The sequence below is a fragment of the Peromyscus maniculatus genome, chromosome 22 (genome assembly GCF_049852395.1).
Source record: "Peromyscus maniculatus bairdii isolate BWxNUB_F1_BW_parent chromosome 22, HU_Pman_BW_mat_3.1, whole genome shotgun sequence".
NCBI classification, from domain to species: Eukaryota; Metazoa; Chordata; class Mammalia; order Rodentia; family Cricetidae; genus Peromyscus; species Peromyscus maniculatus.
Genome location: NC_134873.1, coordinates 9174408 through 9197344, shown reverse-complemented (window position 1 = coordinate 9197344; position 22937 = coordinate 9174408). Strand labels below are relative to the sequence as shown.

The 22937-nt window shown below is 53.0% G+C and overlaps 1 protein-coding gene across 4 annotated transcripts in view; it reads left to right on the top strand.

Moving 5' to 3' along the window:
- The first annotated feature begins 6278 nt into the window (after positions 1–6278).
- Rfx2 (regulatory factor X2) overlaps positions 6279–22937 on the top strand; it is a 59261-nt gene continuing 42602 nt past the window's right edge. The window contains exon 1 of one of the 4 annotated variants that reach the window (XM_006982272.4): positions 6279–6465. The gene's annotated coding sequence lies outside the window, so the exon portion shown is untranslated. The remainder of the gene's footprint in view (positions 6466–22937) is intronic. The other 3 variants (XM_016000839.3, XM_076559297.1, XM_006982273.4) reach the window with 3 other exon arrangements.

The following is a 22937-nucleotide window of genomic DNA, read 5'->3' as shown; positions in this document are numbered from 1 at the left end:
TAATGACAGCCGATGTTGGAGAGAATGTGGAACAAAGGGAACACTCCTCCACTAATGGTGGGAATGCAAGCTTGTACAACCACTGTGGAAATCAGTATGGCGGTTTATCAGAAAATTAGGAATCGATCTACCTCAAGACCCAGCCATACCACTCTTGGGCATATATGTACCCAAGGAATGCTCAGTCATACCACAAAGATATATGCTCAACTATGTTCATAGCAGCACTGTTTGTAATAGCCAGAACCTGGAAACAACCTAGATGCCCGTCAACTGAAGAATGGATTAAGAAAATATGGTACATATACACAATGGAGTACTACTCAGCAGAGAAAAACAATGACAGCATGAAATTTGCAGGCAAATGGATGGAACTAGAAAAAATCATCCTGAGTGAGGTAACCCAAACCCAGAAAGACAAACATGGCATGCACTCACTCATAAGTGGATTCTAGATATAAAGCAAAGAACAATCAGACTGCAACCCACAGAACCATAGAGGCTATATATATATAGCATGGAGGACCCTAGGACGACTGTGGCTTATAATAAATTTTGGTTTTACTCAATTACTGAGCAAGCCTCAATGAAACATTCCCCTATTAAGATAAGAATACATAGTGTATCAAGCTGATAATAGAAAAATTAATTAATTAATTAATTAAAAAAATAAATAAAGAAAAGAAAAATTTGAAATATTAAAAAAACAAACAAACAAACATATTTTACTAAAGTATAAAAAGGGGGAACTAGGGACTCATCATTCCTCTCCACATTCTATTCTTTCCCTTGTTTTATATATTTTAAATTTTTTATCGGTGAATTCTGCTGGAGTATCTGCTGCTGATAAGCACTGGAGTGCTGTGGGATGGTCTGTATGTCAAATTGCTCTGATTGGTCAATAAATAAAACACTGATTGGCCAGTGGCTAGGCAGGAAGTATAGGCAGGACTAACAGAGAGGAAAAAAGAAAAAACAAAAAGGTGGAAGGAGTCACTGCCAGCCGCCACCATGACAAGCAGCATGTGAAGATGCCGGTAAGCCACAAGCCACGTGGCAAGGTATAGATTTATGGAAATGGATTAATTTAAGATATAAGAACAGTTAGCAAGAAGCCTGCCACAGCCATAGAGTTTGTAAGCAATATAAGTCTCTGTGTTTACTTGGTCGGGTCTGAGCGGCTGTGGGACTGGCAGGTGAGAGAGATTTGTCCTGACTCTGGGCAAGGCAGGAAAACTCTAGCTACACTGGAGGGCCCCTGTTGCAAATCACCCTCTGGAGTGATGGAAGGATCTTTCTACTAGAACTTGGAGGAGACCTGATCTAGTGTTGGTGTGGCCTCGGAGTTCTGTTTATGTCTTTCCTCAGGACAATGAGGTTCCTCTTTGGATTCCTGAGCACTGAACGTGCCCTGTGGCTGCTGCTGAAGCCCAACATGACAGAGACCTATTGGGTCTTCATGAAAAACTCTGTCCTTCTGATGCCAATGGGGATTGAGAGCCCAATATTGCCAGCTTTGGCAAGCATTAATGTAAGCCTAGGAACTGTAGCTATGAGATTGGATTCTCCAGAAGAGCTGCCAGCTTAAGTCGTGCTGGGATCAAGAAAAACGGGCCTTGGCGGTTCGTGTTCCTGGAGTTGTATCCATGCCAGTGGATGTCCACACAATCCAGAAGAGAATTTGACATTGCTGCTGCCGCTGTTGCTGGTGTAACAATGGCAGCCACCGCTGCTACTGTTTCTGGGATTACCATTTCATAATTGCTTACTACAGCTAGCACAGTGGAGACCCTGGCAACAAAAGTAGTTACCACAGTTAGTTAATTTTTATTTCTATTGGGCATGATAAATTTAATTCAATAGTTATATACATTTCAATTGGCTTTGAAAATTATAAATTTATAAACTCAAGTTCCATTTCCTTTTGGGATACTATCTTACAAAGACTCCAGTTTGCAGTAAGGCTCATTAAGGAAGGGAATGGCTCAAGTGCCTTTAGCCTCCTGGCTATGGGTGAGATAGGACCTCTGTTGGTCTTTTCTGTGTCGAACACACAGATTGCAAACCCAGTGCCACTTTGAGATCTTTGGCAGCAGTTAACTCTGCAGCTCACACATGATTGAGATGGGTAATGTCTGGGGGGCGCTCACCAACCTAAGACAGAGTGCCTGTGTGGCCTGGGCATGCGTCTCCATGACGGGTAAGGTGACCTGCTGATGTCCCACGCAACCTAAGTCAGAAGCTCATTTTTTAGTAAAAGGGGGACCTGTAGGGCCCTGATCCCCGTTTTGGGTTAACTGTTGCCTTGCTTGCTGACCTTGACCTTGATATCCTCCCTATGCTAATTCCCTGCTGGATTCCACCCTCCTGAATGCTTAAGGGAAGTTCCTTGTCTGCGTATCCTGCATAATAGACGTTAACAGCTTAGATGCAAGATTGTAAAACATCAGTAGCGAACTTCTGCCCTCTGGGGTTCTCCCATTGTGCTGTAAGCCTGTACTTAAGACCTCTTCCCTCCTTCAATAAACAGCATTGGCATTAAAAAAAAAAAAGAAAAGAAAAACAAAACAAAAAGCCATCCCATCTTGTTTATCCTCTACTCCTTTACTAAGAGGTGTAGTAGCCATAAGGAGCAGGAGTATTGCTATAATTGTTTCAGCTATTTGCAAACTCTTAATGGAAAAGCTGCTTCAGAGTTTCATGGAGTTAGGTTCTATACCTTTCCCTGCCAGCAGCTGGTGGTCAGAGATGTGTAAGTCCTCTTTGCTAGTTGTCAACCTAAGATAGAGTACATTGGCAGAAAGGGTATCTCGAAGACGGGTAACTGTTGAAAAAAGTGACCTAAGACAGGCACAGTCAATCTGAGGGGTGTGAGGGGCCCTTTATACTATTAAGAAGGGGAAACTGTGGTGGCCCACAGAGGCTTCCTAGTGAGAACTTACTCAGGGTCAGAGAATCTGAGCTTTACCGAGCAGGACTGCATAAGGAGATGATTTGGTCATGGGCATGTTTACCAGGTGTTTGGGAGAGTCTACACTTGGCTGTGCAGTGTGCTTTGGTCTTGATAGGGGGAAACCTTTTGCCTCTCCCCTTGGCATATTATAAAAAGCCCTTTTGAATAAAGGACTGGACAGCTGGGTGATGACCCAAGGCCCTCCTGATGCTATCCTGTGTCTCTGTGTTTTTTATCGTCTCTTTCTATCTTTCTAACTAATATTTCCTCATACCTCTCTCCTCCATACAAGAACCCTTCAAAAGGTGGGAGCAGGTTGGAGCTGGACTCCAGCAGACTCCCACAGCTCACCACTGGCATCTTAACGAAAACGAAGTAGAACAGAAAGATGGCCAAATGTGTGACATCCATTTTCTGTCGCTGTAACAAAATCTCTGAGGCTGAGTAACATAAATTCAATTAGCTCACAGTTAAGGAGGCCTGAGTTCCAAGATGCTGTTTGTAGTTGGAAGTTTTCCTGTGTCCCGCCTGGTCCTGCAGCTACTCAGACCCAAGTAAACACACAGAGGCTTATATTATTTTTAAAGCATGGCCACGGCAGGCTTCTAGCTAGCTAACTCTTATATCTTAAATTGACCCATTTCTATAAATCTATACTTTGCCTCGTGGCTTGTGGCTTCGTGGTACTTTACATCTTGCTTCTCCTGGCGGCGGCTCGCAGCGTCTGCCCTGCTCTCCTTTTCTTCTGTCTCTCTTGGATTTTCCCTCTGAGCTGCCTTGTCATATGGCTTTATTTATCAACCAATCAGAGCAACACATATTCACAGTGTACAGAAAGACATCCCACAGCACCTGTTAATAAAGTCCCCACCCCACCCCACCCCACCCCCGCTGCCACCAGGAGTCACCAGCAAATGGCTCACAGGAGGGGAAGCAATCCCTTTTGGAAGCAGGAAGAGACTGCTGGCCTGGGCTAGCCTTGGACTCGGGATCCTGCCTCTGTCTCCCAGTGCTATGTGACAAGTGTGCCTCACTGCCAGGTTTGGTCTAAATCCCATTTCTTCCGTGTGTGTGTGTGTGTGTGTGTGTGTGTGTGTGTGTGTGTGTGTGTGTATAGACCGGAGGACATTCTCCTTAGCTTAGAGCCCACTCAACGGCTAGGCTGGATGGCCAGGGGTCCCCAGGATCCACGGCCTCCACCCACAGTGATGGACCACAGGCCAGTATCACCTCTCTGACTTTATCTCAAACCCCCACCAATGATTTTAAGCATGAGGGTTAAGAGAGAGAAAGCCCCCCGACCCCCAGCATTCAGGTGCCAGCTTCTCTGATGTGGAGCCCTGGCTCCAAGTCTTCACAGGATCTGGGTGGGTTCAAAGCTCCTGAGTTCACAGGGGGATCCTGAGGCATCCATACCAGAACAACCGATGAACACCTGGCTCCCAGCTGCAGGCTGATAAGACATCGTTACTTAACCAAGGTCTTGCTTGAGGTTCTCAGAAACTGTCCAGGCTGACCAGGGAAAAGAGGCCCCACCCACGGCCACACACATGCAGGCTCCAGCCTGCACCATTGTTACCCTAGGGTGAAGTATGTATACACGGAAGGACGGGCTGGTGAGTCGGCTCAGAGGGCGAAGGTGCTTGCAGTCAAGCTAATGACCTGAGTTGATCCACACGAGGTAAAAGGTGAAAAGTGGCATCTGCAAGTTGATATCTACATCTGCGTCATGACATGCATGCATCTTATCCTAAAGGACTAAGTGTAAAAATAAAAATAGAAATCTGTGTAAGAAATGTGCTGACGGTCATCCTAGCGAGAGGCTCGGGACTCTGGGATGAGACGTCCCTCTTTCCTTCCTTCCTGCCCTCAAGTGTTCCAGGCACCACTTCCCAGAGTCCCCCTGCCGAGGACCCAGCTTCCACCCCAGGACCCTTGGGAACACAATCCTTAGTCTACAAAGCAGTTGACTGCTGAAGGGTCACAGTTTGGTCGAAACACAGTCTTGTTCTCTCCTCAGCGACAGCCGGCAAGAGCAGTTGCCGGTGAGTTTGTGGGGACTGGGTACCGCCTGGTGCCATGGCCCCAGGCTTCCAGTTCCTCAGATGTATTGATTTTGGAAACTTCAGTCCTGGGCACAGAGTCTATGGTCTTTCTCGGGATCTGACTGCAAAATGCTTGTGTATTTTGCTTGTGTAAAAATGCTTGGTGGTACATGCCTGTCACTCCAGCAGTCAGAGGGCCCGAGGCAGAATGATCATGAGCTGGAGTCAGCCTGGCCTACATAGGGGGATCTAGTCTAGCTTGGGCTACTAAGCAAGAACCTGACTCAAAGAAAAAGTAAAGCTTAGATGGCTGTGGGCACATAAGCACAAGTGAGCCATTGTTCACTGGTGCAATTTCCTGTTCAGTGAGTGAGTGAACGAATGAATGAATGAATGAATGAATGAATGAATGAATGAAGCCAAGGTGGAGGGGCCCCTGAATCACCCTGCCTGTCTCTTCTCACAACTTGTGTCCTTAATTGTCAGCATCTCAACCCCAAACTGAAAGCTGTGAAGGTCCCACGTTCATAACATATATAATGTGTGTGAGAGACAGAGTGGGAAGGTCAGCTTAGCGCACCCCTCATCCCAGCACTGGGGAGGCGGCGGCAGGGGGATCAGGAGTTGGAGCGCAGCTTCCGCTACAGTGAGCTTGGGTACAGGACACTCCAACAACAACAACAACAACAAACAAAAACAAAAGCAGGGAGGAGGCTGGAGAGCAGGCTCCAGGTGAAGAGCAGCTGCTACTCTTGCTGAGGACCCGAGTTCGGTGCCCGCTCACAGCCGCCTGTCACTCCGGCGCCCGGCGAGCCGACGCCCTCTTCGGGCCTCCGTGGGCATTGCACAGACTCCCCAACAAAAATCTTTCCAAAAAGGAAAATGTTTTCCGTCTGTGGACTGGGAAAGAACCGGCGGAAAGCCGGAGTCCGCTGCTCCCCTTAGATGGCCAGCGCCTCTGCGTCTGGCAGAGTCACGGCAACACGGAAACACGCGCCGCCTCCACGCGCGCCGCCCGCCGGCCCTCGCGCGCCGCCCCCGAACCAACCCAGAGCCGCGCGCCGCCCGCCAGGCCCCACCCTTCCCCACAGCGATTGGCCAAGCTTCTGCCCGAGGCGCTGCCCCTTCATCCCTGACGGGCACCATGAGCAGCCAATGGAAAGAGCGCCCGCCCTCCCCGAGGCCGTTGGAGGCGGGCATGGGCGGGCCGTTGGGGGGGCGGGGCCGTGCAGCCTGGTAACCGTTGCCGGGCGCAACGCCCCGCCCCGCGAGGGCTGCGCGAGGCCGAAGCGGGCGGGCGCTAGGTGCGGGCGGGCGGGCGGCGGGAGCCGGAGGAGGAGCGGCCGGCGCCGCCACCGCCGCCGCCATAGAGACTGTAGCCGTGGAGACTGTTACTTGCCAACGCGGAGCGACACGCAGCGGCCGCCGCCGCGGGAGCCGCTACCCGAACTCCCCGCCGAACTCCAGGTGAGCGGTGCGGGCCCTGGCGGGGGGCGGCGGCGGGCGGGGACTCCGCTGGGGGGGTCTCGGGGGCGGGCGTGGCGGGACCCAGCGCCCCAACTTTGCAGGCGCCGACCTCGTCCACTTCTGATCCGCACCTCTGATTTGAGGGAGCCCTGGGCTCGGGCGGGGGGAGCCCCGCTCACACTCTCCAAAGTTTGTGAAGTGTGGCGATCGCTGGCCGGGTTTGACGTGCTACATCTAACTTTGAGGGGCGGGGACTCCAGAAGACCCCCTTGTCTCTTGTTTTTACCCAGAAGCTCCTGGAGCGCTGAGGCGCCCCCAAAGTAGCTCCTCACTCTGGTTACCCTCAAAGCCTGGATTGGGGGCGTCCCCAATTCTGCTCCTTACAGTCACCACCCAAAGCCTGGATTGGGGGCTCCCACGGAGCCAGCCTTTCTCACCCAAGTCTGAAAACCCAGGGGCATCGTCTCCCCTTTACAGTTCTGAAATCGGGGTACACTGGGACCCCGGCTGTCATCCCTGAACCTGACTCCGAGGGCACCCTCTTGTTTGCCCCCTAAGTCCCAAGCGCCCGGTTCCCTCCTTGACTCAGACACACTGGATTGGAGGGCACCGCCCCCGACACCCCTTTCCTGTGCTTTGACCGAAACGGTGCGTTTGTTCTGGAGAGGATTCCTCCCCACTTCGCACTCTATTGTCCACCCCACACTCCCCGGCGCCCCAGACCCTCGGACCCCCTCCCCCGCCGCGTGGAACCCCACAGCACTGCCTTTGGGGGGTGTCCCGGGGCCCGCAGTCCTTTCCCACGCCGTCCCGGGGAGCTCACGCGCACTCGCAGCTTCCTCTTCGCTGCCGGGATCCGCAATCCAGAAAACTTTCCCGAAAGAAAACACGGTGTGAACCGTTTGCAGAAGGAGCCGGGAAGCCGGGAGGGTGTGTGCGCGCCGGTGCGTGTGGACCCCACCCGTGCACACGCACGCACACCCCAAAACACCCATGTCCTCCTCGCCCCTCCCCGTGGGCCGCGTCCGCGTTCGCAGTCGGGATTCGCCAGAGCAGCGGTTGTTTCCTGGGCCAGCCCCAGCCGGGAGCTCAGCAGCCCCGGGCAGACCCCAGGGGGGTGCCGGCCGCGGAGGGGGAGGGGGCGGCGCACTGGGAAAGCAGCTGGCCGCGCCTCTCCAGAGACCTCACCCCTACTTGAGCGCGTCCGGGGGTGGCACTCCGGTCCCCAGTCATTGCCTTGCTTTGCTCGCAGCTTTACACGGGAATCCTGTTCCGCCGAGGAAAATCCTAGGATGATTAGGTGTTAAATACCTATTAGCACGAATCACTTGCGCACAGTGTGGCCTCTGACCTTTCCCTGCAAGTATGCGTTCTGATCATACCTCCCCCACTCACCTCTCTTACCCCCTCCCACTCCTGATGACCCCTCCTCTGGCTACCCAGCCCCTCCTCTGCCTTTTGCCTCTTTTTCCTTGAAGAGAGTGGGGTTCAGTTGGGGTTGCTCTCGGGAGTGGGGCCACCCCGAGGACAGTGGCTCCTTCCACAGCAGTCGCCTTAACTGCCCGTAGGTCCTCAGGGTCAGATGATTATTGTCAAGTGATTCACTTTTCTGTTGAACTTTTTACATGCATTTATTTATTGTGTGTGGCTACCCGGGTGCCCCCACACACGTGGTCCAGGACCTGGGGTCAGCAGTCCTGGTGACAAGAGTCCTCACCTGCTGAGCCACCCCTGGCTCTGCAGTGAGCTTTGAAGTGAGGTAGAGACACTTCCCGAGCGACCGTGGTATAATAATAAAATAATGACACAGGACTTTTTAAAAACCTTTCCTGTCTGTCTTTTTAACCTCTTTGGCCAGTCTGTGGAGGGTGCTTGTCTGGGGGGGGGGGGTGACTGAGTTTGGAGGCTGTCCCTGCCCTTCCTCCGGCTCGGGTTCAAGGACTAGAATGGACTGGAAAATCCCCCCGGGTGTGGCCACTCACCCACTCCCGCTGGAGAAACTGGAGAAGCCAGAGCTCCGGCCTCAGGGAAAGGATCAGGCCACCATGTCCACCGGCACCGCCGGAGGACACACTGAGGGGCGGGAGCCGGGGAGCAGATGGTGGATACTTTGAATCAGTGATGGCTGAACAAAATGTTACAAAGTTCTGCTGCCTGTCAGGTGGGTCCCTGTGGACCTGAGCCCTAGAGCCACCCACTGCAGGCTTGTGAACAAGCTCATAATTCTCTTGCTGCGTGAAGAGTCCCTGGTGCCTTCAATTGCACTAGTTGTGGTATTTTCTCAAATCTCTATTATTTCAGTGTGTGGGCATCACCTCGCGTGCACGTCTGGAGGTCGGTGCACAACTTATAGGAGTTGCTTCTTTCCTTCATGTGGGTCTTAGGGATCAAACAAGGGCTATCAGGCTTGGCGGCAAGCTCCCTCCCAGTCCCATTGGTGATATAAATATTCATCTATGCTAATTAGCACAACTAATATATTCACACATTAATTAGTTCATCTATAAACTAATAATTGCTTGGCTTGTTAAATCCTCAGCTCTAAGAAATCGCATGGTATATGTTTTGTTTCTTTCTTTCCTTGTCTGCCTGCTTGTTATTGAGGTGTAGGGCTCTGTATGCCAGGCAAGCATTCTGCTGCTGCTGCCCAGGCCTCCTCGCCCGGGTTCTTTTGATTAACCTGTATTTTTTGAGACAGGGTCTCACTCTGTAGACAAGGCTGTTCTGGAACTTGCTATGTAGAGCAGGCTGGCTTTGAACTCACAGAAACGCCCCCCCCCCCGCCCCCTACCCTTTACTGGGATTTCAGTGCTGGATGGGGCTCCCCAGCATTCGTGTGTGCACAGGTGATGCTGCTCCTTTGTAGATTGTTCCTGATACCTGAGGTGGCCAAGTCCAGCTCCCCGTGGTCCCCCACGTCCATTTCCCCCATGCCTTACTGTTCCACGAGTGAGCAGCAGCTGGGCACTCAGATTGTGAAGCCCTCAGGCTGACCCAGGGGCCATCAGCAGCTCCCAGGATACCCCACCCTTTTGTCTGGATGCCGTTTGTCTCCATACTGGAAATGACAGTGGTTAAGGCTCCCATCTCCTCTGGGGTCCTGCCCAGTGCCCTACGGACTGTAGTGTTGGGGATTCACTCAGGACCACATTCATTTGTACCGTGACCCCAGCTACAAAACAGTACCCGCTGGAATTTTAACCTCACTGCTCATGTTGAGTGTTCTCTCCTCACCCCACTTCCCGCCTTGGGCATCATGGTGACCGTGAGTTGGCTGGGTGGCCAGCCCAATGGGCAGGGCAGCTTTGACATCTGAAATCACCAACTTTCAGATGCCAACACTGTGATGTCTGGAAGGAAGCCACCGGGAGGCAGGCTGGCCTGGCCGTCATGCCAGGACTTGAACTCAGTCCCCAGGACCAGCCCTCTGCACCTCGGCTCTTACAGCCACATTCCTGTCATAGGAGGTGTGGGCCTAGCAGGTTCTGCCACCCTGCCCAGCACCCTGGCAACTCTGGCTTCCTCTTTTGGGTCCTAGTGAATCCTGTGATTTCCTGCCAAGATGACTGACCGCTCCTAATTCCTTATAGACCCAGGGCCTGCTGCCGCTGGGGCGTGCATCACGGGGACTCACTGATTAACTCAAGGAATATTATTCAGCCATTAAAAATAGGTAGAGTGGAGCTGGAGAGAGGGCTCAGGGTTAAGAGCACTTGCTGCTCTTGGAGAGAACCTGGGTTTGGTTCCCATTCCCACACAGCCTTCTCCAGCTCCAGCTCCAGGGGATCTGTCCTCTGACCTCCATGGGCACCAGGCATGCATATGACGCACAGATGCATGCAGGCAGAACCTTCACATACATCAAGTAACAAAACTGTAAGGTAGGGAGAGTGACGTGCTGGGGCCCAGTGGTAGAGCGTTTGCCTGGTGCACACAGAGCTCTGGCTTCCGTCCCCAGCACCCGGAAGACCAGAAACCAGGTGTGCAGAGCAGGCCTGTCATCCAGCACTGGGGGGCAGAGGAAGAAGATCAGGGTTCAGGAAGTGCAGAGGTCCTGGGGTGGAGTGCTGTGTGGGATCCACTGGGCACACTCGGGGCAGGGGAAGAGGGGGCGGCTGCGACCTGGTGACAGAGGGAGGTGAGGTGGGGTGGAGCCATGGAAACTGGCTGGCAGGCGTGAGATGGAGGTGTTGAGCTGTGTCCAGGGCCCATCAGATGCGGGCCACCATCCTCACTGGCTTACCGTCCCCTTGGGGTGCAGAAGGTGTTCTGACGGGGGCCAGGGCTTCGGCAAACCTCAGAGTGGCTGACGGGGAGAAGGGGCATGGCCTGTTTTCAGGAAACTTCCAGAAGGTCTTAGCCTAAGCAGGGGTTGTTAACAATGACTCTTGGGTCAAAACCTGTTGGTTATTTTTAAATTGTGTAGGTGGGCGGCTGTGGTAGACTAGGTTGGCCTCAGACTTGCTGTGTAGCCAAGGATGGCCTTAGACTCCTCCTCCTCATTCTGACATCACCTACTGAGCACTGGGTGACAGGCGCATGCCACCAAAGCTCCTTGCCTGATAAGCCGTCACTCTACCCACTGAACCCTGGACTCCAAAACTGCTCATGTACAAAGCAGTGACAGACATGAGCGCGTGTGACACACAAGAATGTGACCATTGGGCCCGAGCCGCGTCTGTCTGCCCGGCCCTTCCCTGTCCCTGTGTCTTGCTGGGCTGGAGGTCTCTGGGGTCAGAGCTTCTGGTGTCAGCACTGGAGGCTGCAGCTGCAGTGGGGGTGGACAAGGACCCAGTGTCTGTCCCCAAGGCTCTCCAGGGCCTGGTGCTCAGCATGGCGTCCCAGACTCCTGAGCACAGTGACCTCGGGGGTGTAGAGGGGGTGAGTTGTGTGCTCGAACACTGAGAGGACAGCGGTGAGCAGGGAGCTGGGGGGGGGCGCGGGGCAGCCACAGGACAAGGGTGTCCAAGTCAGAGGTCGGCTTCAGCGTGGACATGGGATGAAGACACGGATGGAGGAGTCCGTGATGTCCACCCGACTCACAGCTGGCCTGTGTCACCACAACCCAGCCACACGAAGAACATCTGTGTGGCCATCTCCATCTCCAGAGCTCCCTCCCACCCTGGTGAATGGTCTTCAGCCATTCACCACCAACTTCCAGCCTCTGGTGCCACTGTCCCGGCTCCTGTCTCTGGATCTGAGGGTTTGGGGGACCTCCTGTGGGTGGATGTCTGTGTCTGCCTCCTTTTAAATGAGCATTGTGTCCTCAAAGTCCCTCTTTGCTGGTCATCCCCCCATCCACCATGCATCCACCTGTCCACCTCTCCATCCACCACGCATCTACCCGTCCACCTATCCATCCACCACACATCCACCTGTCCACCTATCCATCCACCACACATCCACCTGTCCACCCATCCACCACGCATCCATCCATCCACCTATCCATTCACCACACATCCACCTGTCCACCTATCCATCCACCACACATCCACTTGTCCACCTATCCATTCACCACACATCCACCTGTCCACCTATCCATCCACCACACATCCATCCATCCACCTATCCATTCACCACACATCCACCTGTCCACCCATCCACCACACATCCACCTGTCCACCTATCCATCCACCACACATCCACCTGTCCACCCATCCACCACGCATCCATCTGTCCACCTATCCATTCACACATCCACCTGTCCACCTATCCATCCACCACACATCCACCTGTCCACCTATCCATCCACCACACATCCACCTGTCCACCTATCCATTCACCACACATCCATCCATCCACCTATCCATCCACCACACATCCACCTGTCCACCTATCCATCCACCACACATCCACCTGTCCACCTATCCATCCACCACACATCCACCTGTCCACCCATCCACCACACATCCACCTGTCCACCTATCCATTCACTCACACATCCACCTGTCCACCTATCCATTCACCACACATCCACCTGTCCACCTATCCATCCACCACACATCCATCCATCCACCCGCCCACCCACGTCCTCTGCTGTTGTTCCCACCTGGACACTAAGTCACATTGAACCGAGGCCTCTGAGCAGAAGGAGCTGAGTAGAAACAGATATGGCAGAAGAGCAGGTCACCTCCAAGACTGAACACCAAGGAGACTGAAAGGTCAAAGCAGGGGCATCTCAGGAGAGGAAGGTGTAGTGGGCTGTGTCCCAGAAAGACAAGGTGGCTCGCCTCAGTCCTGGCTCACTGTGGCGGTGACAGGCGCCAGTCTCCCCTAGCCCTGCAAACTGTCTTGTTTCCTGCAAACCGTTTGCCTCAGAAACACCACTTTGCCCAGAAGACATTCTCTGCAAGAGGTGGTCTGTGGGCTAGGTTCCTGGAGGAAGTTTGTAGAAATACTGCTGGCTTCCGCATGTCATCACCAGTCTTTCCCGCTTCTCATCTCTGGGCACCCAGTGGATCAGAACCGCACTGGAACCTCGGTTCCCAGGACAGTAAAGGAACACTTTCCCCCACTTTTCTAGGAGACTCCTTCAGGCCTTCCTTTTCTGTCCAGTGTTCTGGAGCCAGTGTCCATTCAGCAAATATTCGTGGGCCCAGCCAGGCACCGTCTGAGGTCCTTAAATTGACTGAGTGACTGCCCGTGTGTCACCTTGTGGAAAGCTAAGGGCAGGAGGTGCTGGGGAGGTGGTCACGTGTTAGCAACCCCGGTGAGAGCCTGGCCCGTGCTCCAGGAGTGCATGCTGTGTGAACCCTTAAAAGGCCTGCAGAAGCCTGCGTCTTCCCAGCCCGGAGACTGTCAACCATGCTCCTAGCCTCGCCATAGGCCAAACATGGCGCCCCCAGCAATTTCCGGTCAGGGAAAGAGTCTCCTTCCGCTCAGCTGGCGACTTCCGGTCTGGAATGGACCCTTCTACCTCAAACCGTGTGGCCAGCGGACAGGGCCGGGGTGGGGGTGGGGGCAGATGGATCCCCGGGCCCCCACGGAAGGTCCCTGGTAGAGGGTGTGAAGTCCTAGCTCAAATGCAGAGGCTGAGCACACAGTGGAGGGTTAAGTGCTTGGCTCTGTTTGGCCAATGGCAATGCCCAGATTCCGTGCTTGTTCTAGTTTGGAAGTTTCCAGAGGTTTCACTGTATTTAAAACTGAATGTGGGACAAATGCAGCCCTTCAGCAGACAAAGCAGTTTTGTCGTCTGTCTGTCCATGCATCCCACCATCCATCCATTCCTAAACCAGAGGAAAAGGAAGTTGGGAAGAAACTCCCAAGTATTGCAATTTTATTTCTTTATTACACCTTCCCCATTTATTTGATGAGATTATAATACTTTATTACGTTTTAAATTTATCTTGGTGTCTGTGTGTGGAAGTCAGAGGACAGCTTGTGGGAGTCAGGTCTGTCTGTCCATCCATCCTGTGGATCCCATGGCCAGAACTGAGGTCGGCAGGCTTAGCAGAGGAGAGGCGTCTTTATCCCTGAGCCCTCTGGCCGGTGTGTAGGGGCTGCAGGGTCGTCCTGGAAGCTGGTCCTGACCCAGGCGGTGTTCCGGGAGGAAGTAGCCACTGGATGGGAGAGGGCGGTCTTTGATTTTGCTACCAGATCTTGCCCCTGGCTGTGTGCTCCAGGATATGCACTCTCCCTCAGCAGCTCAGCTCTCTTGCCCTGGAGTGTGGGTCTTGGGATGCTAGGCCCCTCCCCACCCCACCCCACCCCACCCCCACACACTCCAGGTGACTTCCTGCTGAGCAAAATGCCCATTATGAAAGAAAAATATATCCTGAACGTTACTATTGACGTGCTGGAAGGGGTAAAGTGGCTTGGGACAGCCTGGTCTCGCTGCTGCTTTACAGAGTTCAAACCCCAGACACCCAGCAGCCTAGCAAATACTCACTCGGGAGTCATAGGACGCCCTGGAGCCCAAGGCTGATCTCCACCTGAACGCTTTGCTTACACCTTCCAAGTGCTAGGTGTGCCCCACCCAGCTCATGTAATGGGGTGCTGGGGATGGAACCCGAGGTCACATACATGCTAGCAAGTTCTCTACCCGTGGGCTATAGCCTCTGAAATTCAAATTACAAACCGGTTAAAGAGATGGGTTGAGTGTAGATCAGAAGTTGAGCAGCGCCCCCCTTGCATCTCCTAGTGAGGGGCTGGGGGCATGATCAGGGGTGGGCACTCCCCACCCCTGCCTAGAATCCCTCAGTGAGGGGCTGAAGCATGGTCAGGTGTGGAGCCCTCCCCCCCCCCATAGGTTTCCTATTGGCTGGTAACAGGTTTCTCCCGGATGCAGTCAGCCAGATCAGGCCAAATTGAAAAAGCAAAAGAATATTTAAGCAAAGCAACTCCCGGGTGACTCCTCCAGCCCCCCGAGATCAAGGTGGGGGGAGGGGCAGGAAAAAATCACACGGCCAATCTAAAGGAGGGAGCTTTAATTCCCTGTAGGCGCATCGATGATGAGTGTCCGCCACAAGCTGGGTTTGCGCCCAATTATAACGCTTTAGGCAGGGATTGGACAGCTTCAGGGGAAGAGCCCCCGCGATTGCCACTAGTGCGAATGCCGAACTGAACTTCTTGGTAGTTTTTCTGAATGGGCAGGGTTTGGAGGCAGAAATGGGGCAGGAGGAGGTTCCAGCCGAACACCCTCCCACACAACCCCCACCCTCGGCTAGAATTCCCCTTATCGGTGGGCCGGGGGCGTGGTCAGGGTGGAGCCCCGCCTAGAATCCCCCAGTGAGGGGGCTGGGGGCGTGGTCAGTGTGGAGCCCCGCCTAGAATCCCCAGTGAGGGCTGGGGGCGTGGTCAGGGTGGAGCCCCGCCTAGAATCCCCCAGTGAGGGTCTGGGGGCGTGGTCAGGGTGGAGCCCCGCCTAGAATCCCCAGTGAGGGTCTGGGGGCGTGGCTCACGAGGTGGACACCTTGTATGTCTAAGCACAGCCAAATAAATGAGAAACCCCAGCAAGTTCGAGGATAGCAAAATATTGCTGATTGCTTCCCAGTGGCGCAGGATAAATACTCCTGCAGCTGGCTGTTGGGTAACTAGGCCCTCAGAGCAGCTGCGCTTTGTGGATCCTGGCATCTTGTTGGTCTGGCTCCTTAAGGTCCTCTATGGCTGTTAGGAGGTTCCCGGGTCTTGGATGAAGTACTGCAGCCCAGTATCTGAGGCTGACTTTATGACACTCTGCTTCTTGACCTGCTTACCAGAATGGAGGAATTTGTGTGTGTGTGTGTGTGTGTGTGTGTGTGTGTGTGTGTGTGCTTCTCACTATGTTGCCCAGGCTGGCTTCAAACTCCCGTCCATCCTCCTGCCTCTGCCTCTGGCGTGCATGGTTGACAGGCATCCCCACCAGGGGATAAAGTGCTGTTTCAGGAGCCTGCCCTGTACACATTTCTGCAAATTGGCACAAGTAGCTCACGGTCCCCAGGTAGAGGCAGCTGCAGAGTGCTGTGGGCAAGGAGGCCAGAGTTGGCTGGTCCACAGCAGATGGCCCGTGTCCGCTGGCCCCACAGCAGACAGCCCGTGTCGCTGTCCACGGGCAGTCGGTCGCTGCTGCTGCTGCTGCTGCTGCTGCTGCTGCTGCTGCTGCTAGTGTTTCTCAGTTGTAGCTAAAAGCAGTGTGTGTGGAGGCATGGCAAGGGCCATGTGCCAATAAAACTTTATTTGCAGATGCTGAACTGTGAGTTTCCTTTTATTTGAACTTGTCACAAAATATTTTGATTTTTGATGCCTTCCAAGCACTTGAAAGAAAATTCTTACCTGCCTTGATGACCCCATAGAATTCAAGCCTGGTGACCTTGCTCAACCAGGGGCTTGATATAACTGGATTCCGGGGAGACTTAGGTAGAACGTGGAGAATGAAGGACACAGAAGAGAGAAGAGAATGGAAGAACTAGATGGGTAAGAACTTGAGAGGAACAAACTGAGATGGGGAAGAACTAGATTGAAGGGCTAGAAGAGAGGACTAGAGGAACGAGATGGAAGATGAGGAAGAGCCAGGTGGGGAAGAACAAGATGAGGAAGAGCCAGATGAAAAGGACCTAGATGAGGCAGAGTTAAGACGAGAGAATTAAGATAGAACTTAAGAGGGAACAGTAGATGAATATAGAGAGAAATCAGGCAAGAAAGGAGCTAGACATGAGAACAGAACTGAAGCTGTGTATAAAGGATGTTGTGCCAGAGGAATTAAAGCAAGTGGACTATAGAGCTCGGTGTGCTGAGATTCTATTTCCTGAAAATAGTCCTCACCGTTAGTAGTTCTCTCTCCTGAGCCCTGGGATGTATAATATTGAGGCTGGTCCCTCTAGTATTATACAAGAGAGGCCATGGCTGCCCCCTCCATGTCCACCTCACGTGCATTCTTTTCCCGTTCATGACCTCCCTGCCCAATGGACCCGTAGCCTTCTACATGTTCCACAATGTCAAGTAACATCCTGTAACTGTCTGAAAACGGTACCCACCCTAGCAGCATGCACACTTGGATGTCATCTTGCATCCTGAAGGCACCACAGAAGGTTCTAGAGCCCGTGAGGCCCCTCCCTGACCCACACCTCACTGCATCAGGTCCACCTCACCCACTCATGGTCCCCACGTGCCTGACGCAGCCACATTCCTCACTAGGAGCTGCACCCATGCGCCCTGCCAGGCTGGTTCCACAGCCACAAGTCCATGCTTGTCGCCTGGAGTACACCAGGGCTGGAGGAGCAGCCGGGCTTCCTGTCCCTCCAGTCCCCACTGGGGTGGGTGACAGGTGGGTGACATGTCCCTTGGCACACCCACCACCAAAGCGGGGCCCTGCTCCTGCCCGTGCGGCCCACATGCACCCCTCGCTCCTGCCCATGCCTCCTGCCCGTGCGGCCCACATGCACCCCTCGCTCCTGGCCACGGCTCCTGCCCGTGCGGCCCACATGCACCCCTCGCTCCTGCCCACGGCCTCCTGCCCGTGCGGCCCACATGCACCCCTCGCTCCTGTCCACGCCTCCTGCCAGTGCGGCCCACATGCACCCCTCGCTCCTGCCCACGGCTCCTGCCCGAGCCCAGTTCGCAGCAGTGCTTGCTGACCGGCCGGTTCTGCTGTGGTTTGCCTCTCTCTCTAGACAAACAGCTCGACACAGAATTTCAAAGACCATGACCCTAGTGTCAACTCTCCTCTCATTTTAAAATTCAATTGATAATTTTTTGAAAATACATTCATTCTGAGACACTAATCTCAAATATTTTCTTCTGCCTCTCCCATAAATATTCTAGAAACTTTTAGAATCTTCCAGAAACTTTTAGATTCTTCCAGAAACTACCAGTTTCGATCCCCTGCCACTGGCACTCCAGTGGTAAGGCTCGCTGCAGCGTGGCCCAGCGAGGCTGCAAACCCTGACCCGTCTTGTTTCGGGTTCCACATTGTGCAATGCCCTCTCTCCCTGCTCCATTCACCCCTCGGGCTGGGCTATTTATGGGCCTTGCCTAAGCAAGTGTTTGGCTGCGTAAGCAGACTTTCTAAAACAGGCCGCCCCCCCCCCCTGCAGGAGCCTCCCCCGCAAGGCCCCCCCCCAGGAGCCTCCCCGCAAGGCCCCCCCCAGCCTCCCCCGCAAGGCCGCCCCCCCCCACCACAGGAGCCTCCCCCGCAAGGTCTCCTGCACTTATTTGGTCCCCAAGTTCATCGCTGCCAAGGTCAGAAGGATTTTGACCTAAGTTTTCACGCCGGATTGTCTCGATCACAGGCAATGCCACGCATGCCTACTCTGAGGAAAGAGCCGCCCTGCACTGGGGCAGTCCTCAGCACTTAGTCCGCAAGTGGAGATGCAAATCCGCGTAACATAAGGTTAACCTGCAAAATTGTATTACCTGTATTTATTTCTGTGTGTGTGTGTGTGTGTGTGTGTGTGTGTGTGAGAGAGAGAGAGAGAGAGAGATGTGTGAGATGTGTGCGTGCATGTGCGTGTGTGTGTGCGCGTGTGTGTGTGTGTGCGCGCGCGTGTGTGTGCGTGTGTGTGTGTGTGTCGTGTGTGTGTGTGTGTGTGTGTGTGTGTGTGTGTGTGGTGTGTGTGTGTGCACGTGTGTGCGCATGTGTGTATAGGTCAAAGGACAACAGGAATTCATTCTCTCGAACACCATGGGGCTCCGGGGATTGAACTCCGACCCTCAGGCTTGCCAGCACGCCCCCTCATCCACTGAGCCAGCTCGCTGGTTCTTTTTATGTTTTGTTCTGTGACAAGGTCTTTCTGTGATCCTCCTGCCTCTCTGTTTTCAGATGCCAAGGTGACAGGCTTGCATCACCATCCCAACTTCTGTCTACCTCCTCTTCACATAAAAACTACTGTGCACTCAGATTGTTTAATTCTTGAGAATTCTGGAATACAATCAGGCAGTTACCGCTGGACTAACAAGCTTGCTGGTGTGTGCTGTGACGATTGTCCTGTTGGTGTGATTGCCTGTGCATCAGAACCCGTGGATGTTGTTGCTTCCGTTTAAGGCCGTGATTAGTTACTGCATCCTTCATTCAGCAAGCACAGTCTTAGCTGCACAGTTGGATGCTGGGAGATAGGCCTTCTTGGAGCACCATAGTGATGGAAGCCTTTGTTCTGGGCCTGGGCACAGGCCTTCCAGACAACCCTTGGGAGTTTGAGGCAGGAGGATTGAAAGTTAAAGATCAGCCTGGGCAGTTTGGTTAGATGCTGTGTCCTGATAAAAAGAAAAAGAAGCCTGGGAGCGTGGTCAGCGGGAGCCCCTACCAAGCATGCTCAAAAACTTTTTTTTTTTTGAGACAGGGTTTCTCTGTGTACTGGAACTCACTATGTAGATGAGACTGACCTCCAACTCAGAGAGATTCTCCTGCCTCTGCCTCCTGAGTGCTGGGATTAAAGACGTGTGTACCACTATTCCTGGGGCCAATATATTTCTTTTCACAGCAGATTTGTCGCAGCCAACAAAGTGTCTCAGTGGGTAGTGGAGCTTACCACCAACTCTGACTGTCCAGCTCATCCCCTGGACCAGCTGGAAGTAGAGAACCAGTTCCTGAAAGTTATCCACATGTATACTGAGACGTAAAAGCACACACTTGCATACACAAAATGTAATAGAAAAATCAGACTGCATTGAGGTGTATTTTAGACCACAAAGCTCACCCATTTGAAATATATTGCTCATTACACTTTTGTGTGTTCACAAAGTTATGCATCATCTCTAACCTGAATATTCCATGGTCTCCAAGGAAATTCCATCCCTGTGAGCTGCACCTTCACGCTCTCCTCTCTCCAACCCCAGCACCTACAGATCTACTTCCTGTCCTGAGATTGGCCTGTTGTGGAGTCCCACACTTTGTGGCCTTTTGTGTCTGGACCTCTCACTGAGTGTGGTGGTCTCAATGTTGCTGCATGTGGCTGTATGTGTCAGGGCCTTGCTATTCATGGCTGAGTAATACTCCAAATGGGGATGGAGCATGCTGGGTACCCATCCATCCTTCTAATATTGGCCAAGTGTGGAAAGGAGCTCTCGTGGGTGCTGCCCCACATCTCCTGGCCAGTGTGTTTCTCAGGGTGCATCCAGAGAAGAAAGGCATCTCTTACAGCTGGCTCCTCCCACCTGGCTTAGGGCAGCTCTTGAGTGGTGAAGCCATCCCGGCTCTTCTGGTAAAGGCTGAGTCTGCCCTGGGGTCAGTGGGGAGGCAGGAGCAGCGTCCATGTGGAGAGAGATATTGTTTGTTTTTGCTCTTTTGGGGGGCCCACCACCCAGCTCCCAAATAAATCACACACAGAGGCTTATTCTTACTTCTAAATTCCCAGCCTTAGCTTGGCTTGTTTCTAGCCAACTTTGCATGGCCTTGGTGTCACTGCCTCCTCCCCCTTGAGTGTCACCCACACGTTCAGGGATGGTCTGCTGCGTTCCTATCAGCTTTCTTAGAACGTGGAGCTCCAGGAGCAAGTGGACGAGTCCCAGCACAGGATGTAAGGAGTCGTCAGGGGAAGGAATGAGCCAGGCATGATGGTCGGGAGAATCTTGTAGCCTGGCTGACTAGCAGCAAGGGTGCTTCTTTATTTATACAGAATTTAGTAAGCAGGGATAGATTCATGTTGTTCCAAAACATAGAGCATATCAGTTTTGTTTTTAGACATGTTTCACCTTCTCTTGTTCATCTTTTAGTCATCATTAATAAACTATGACAGAACAGAGTTATCATTTCCAATCATTTTCCTCAAGTTTTGACATCATTGAGAGTTATCATTTTTATTCATTAACCCCATAACCCAATTTTTAAGAATCTAGAGGCTTATGACAGCCTGTGCTCAGGCTGGTAGCTTTTGTGGCTTCAAGGACACTAGACCAAAACAAGATCTTCAAGCCACTCCAGGTATTTTGCCATGTCCCAAGCAGTATATTATTAACTCTTAGTGGTTAGAGTGCCCAGAAAAAATCCTCAGGTCAAAGCTGCTGCAGTTATTATTAAAATTCTGACATAATACAATCAATGTTCACATTTATATCTTCATAGAATTTGTCTCTATGTCTAATCCTGGCATTCTGTTGTTCCTTGATCATATGACACCACAGTGACTCTGCTGCATGAGCTAACTTTTCTAAGAAAGGGAGGTCCTGACAATCTCATTCTTTTATCATCTTTTCCATTCCATACTTTGCTCATCACTATAGGTCTCTGTGTAGGGCTGAGGTAACTTCAGCTCATCTAACTTTGTTGCTGTGTATGCCATGTAATCACCTGAGTGTATAGTGGGAAGAGGCTTGCAATCTGGTCTGTGGGCAACTCCTCTAGCCCACCAAATCTTGGCCTTTTGAAGTTTACTTTGTTTTGAATATCTTGTTCCAGTGTAAGTGCAGGGAGAGATGCTTCAAGAATGTCTAATAGCCCCATGAAGAGACCTCTGGCTTCTTCTTTATGTGTCACAACCTCCAGGGCATAAGGAAGAAGTAGATAAGGATATCTCCCTCAAAGTGGGGGGCGGGTAGTATGCTCAGGACTTCCCTGGGGAAGCTTAGAAGCAGCATTCCTGGGAGAAGGCATAAATGATTCATAAGAAAATTCCCATCAATCCAGTATCGCCAAATTGTACAAATATTGAAAGTGCCCCAAGTATGTGACAGGTGGAGGTGAAAAGCAAAGGTGGCCTGGCAGCCGTCACGGGGCTCAGCTCTGCTGGGTCTGTGTCAGGCCGCTGTGCTGGCTTTGTGACTTCTGCCGTTCCCCTCAGATGTGGCTGTGCCATCTCGTGGCAGGTATCTGTTGAGTGAGTGTGTGACCAGTGGCCGAGCCCCAGGCTCCTAGAGTGCGGTGTGCCGTGGGTGGCCTCGGGCTCCGGGCGCGTGGGGACATTGAGGAGTTTGACATGAGTGGCAGCTGCTGATGTTCCTTTTCTGGCTCCTGGTGAGCAAGGCGCTGGGGTAGAAGTCGAGGGTGAGATGAAGGCTGCTGGGGGAGTTGCCTTTCCTGGGTCCTTTGTGGGCCATGAGCTCATCAGCACCAGGTCTGTCCCAGGTCGTAGCACAGCGCCCGAGTCTCAGCCGTCTGTGTGCCGCTGTCCTGCCGTGTTCGCCCTCTTCACTGCTGACCTTGACCTGGGCAGTCAGCATGATCGCAGCAACAGAGCCAGGTGCCAGCTCCCGGGGCGGGGCTGCTGGAGATGCCAGTGTTGTCTTGTTGTCCATGGCAACCCATGTGTCTGGACAAAACCCACACAGGCTGTTCAGAGTGGCAGGTCGATGGGCAGCCAGCAGCCAGGCCAGAGGCCTCCACCCCAGTGAGCACGAGGCCAATCACATGTCAGCCATGGGTTGTCACTCTTGGGTGGTGCTGAGAACTGAACCCAGGACCCTGCGTGCCAGGCGAGTGCTCAACCCTGAGCGGCGCCCCAGCGCTGTGGTGGTGGTGGTGGTGGTGTTGGAGACAAGGTCTCTCTTCACAGCCCTGGCTGTCCTGGAACTCACTCTGTAGCCCAGGCTGGCCTCAAACTCACAGAAATCCTCCTGCCTCTGCCTCCCAAGTGCTGAGATCAGAGTCATGTGCCACTGTCCCTGGCTGTGTGACTTGTGAAATCTACGTGGTGAGTGGAAGAGAACTTAGTGGACCTGCTGCACGCCGGTCATCCCAGCACTTGGGAGGCGGAGGCAGGAGGATCAGTTCAAGGTCATCCTGGGCTCCATGGAGAGTTTGAGGCCAACCTGGGCTATGGTGAGACCCCGTCTCAACCCCAACACCAGCAAAGCATTTGCAGTTATTTCACAGAATCCCCATGTCTCTCTTTCTGCCTTTCCAGAGGGCTCAGAACATTTATCCCATTTTCCCAAAATTATCCTGAGCTCCTCTTTTGGAGTTGACTTAATACAGAGCTCGAAATGGAGCCGCCAGAACCAGAATAAACCAGACCTGAACCCGTCCTGGACAGCACAAGGTTCACTCTGGTGTCCTGCTTGTCCTGGGGGAAGGCGGAGCTGGGAGATGACTGTCCTCAGATCTGCATGTAACCAGTCTCTTTTTT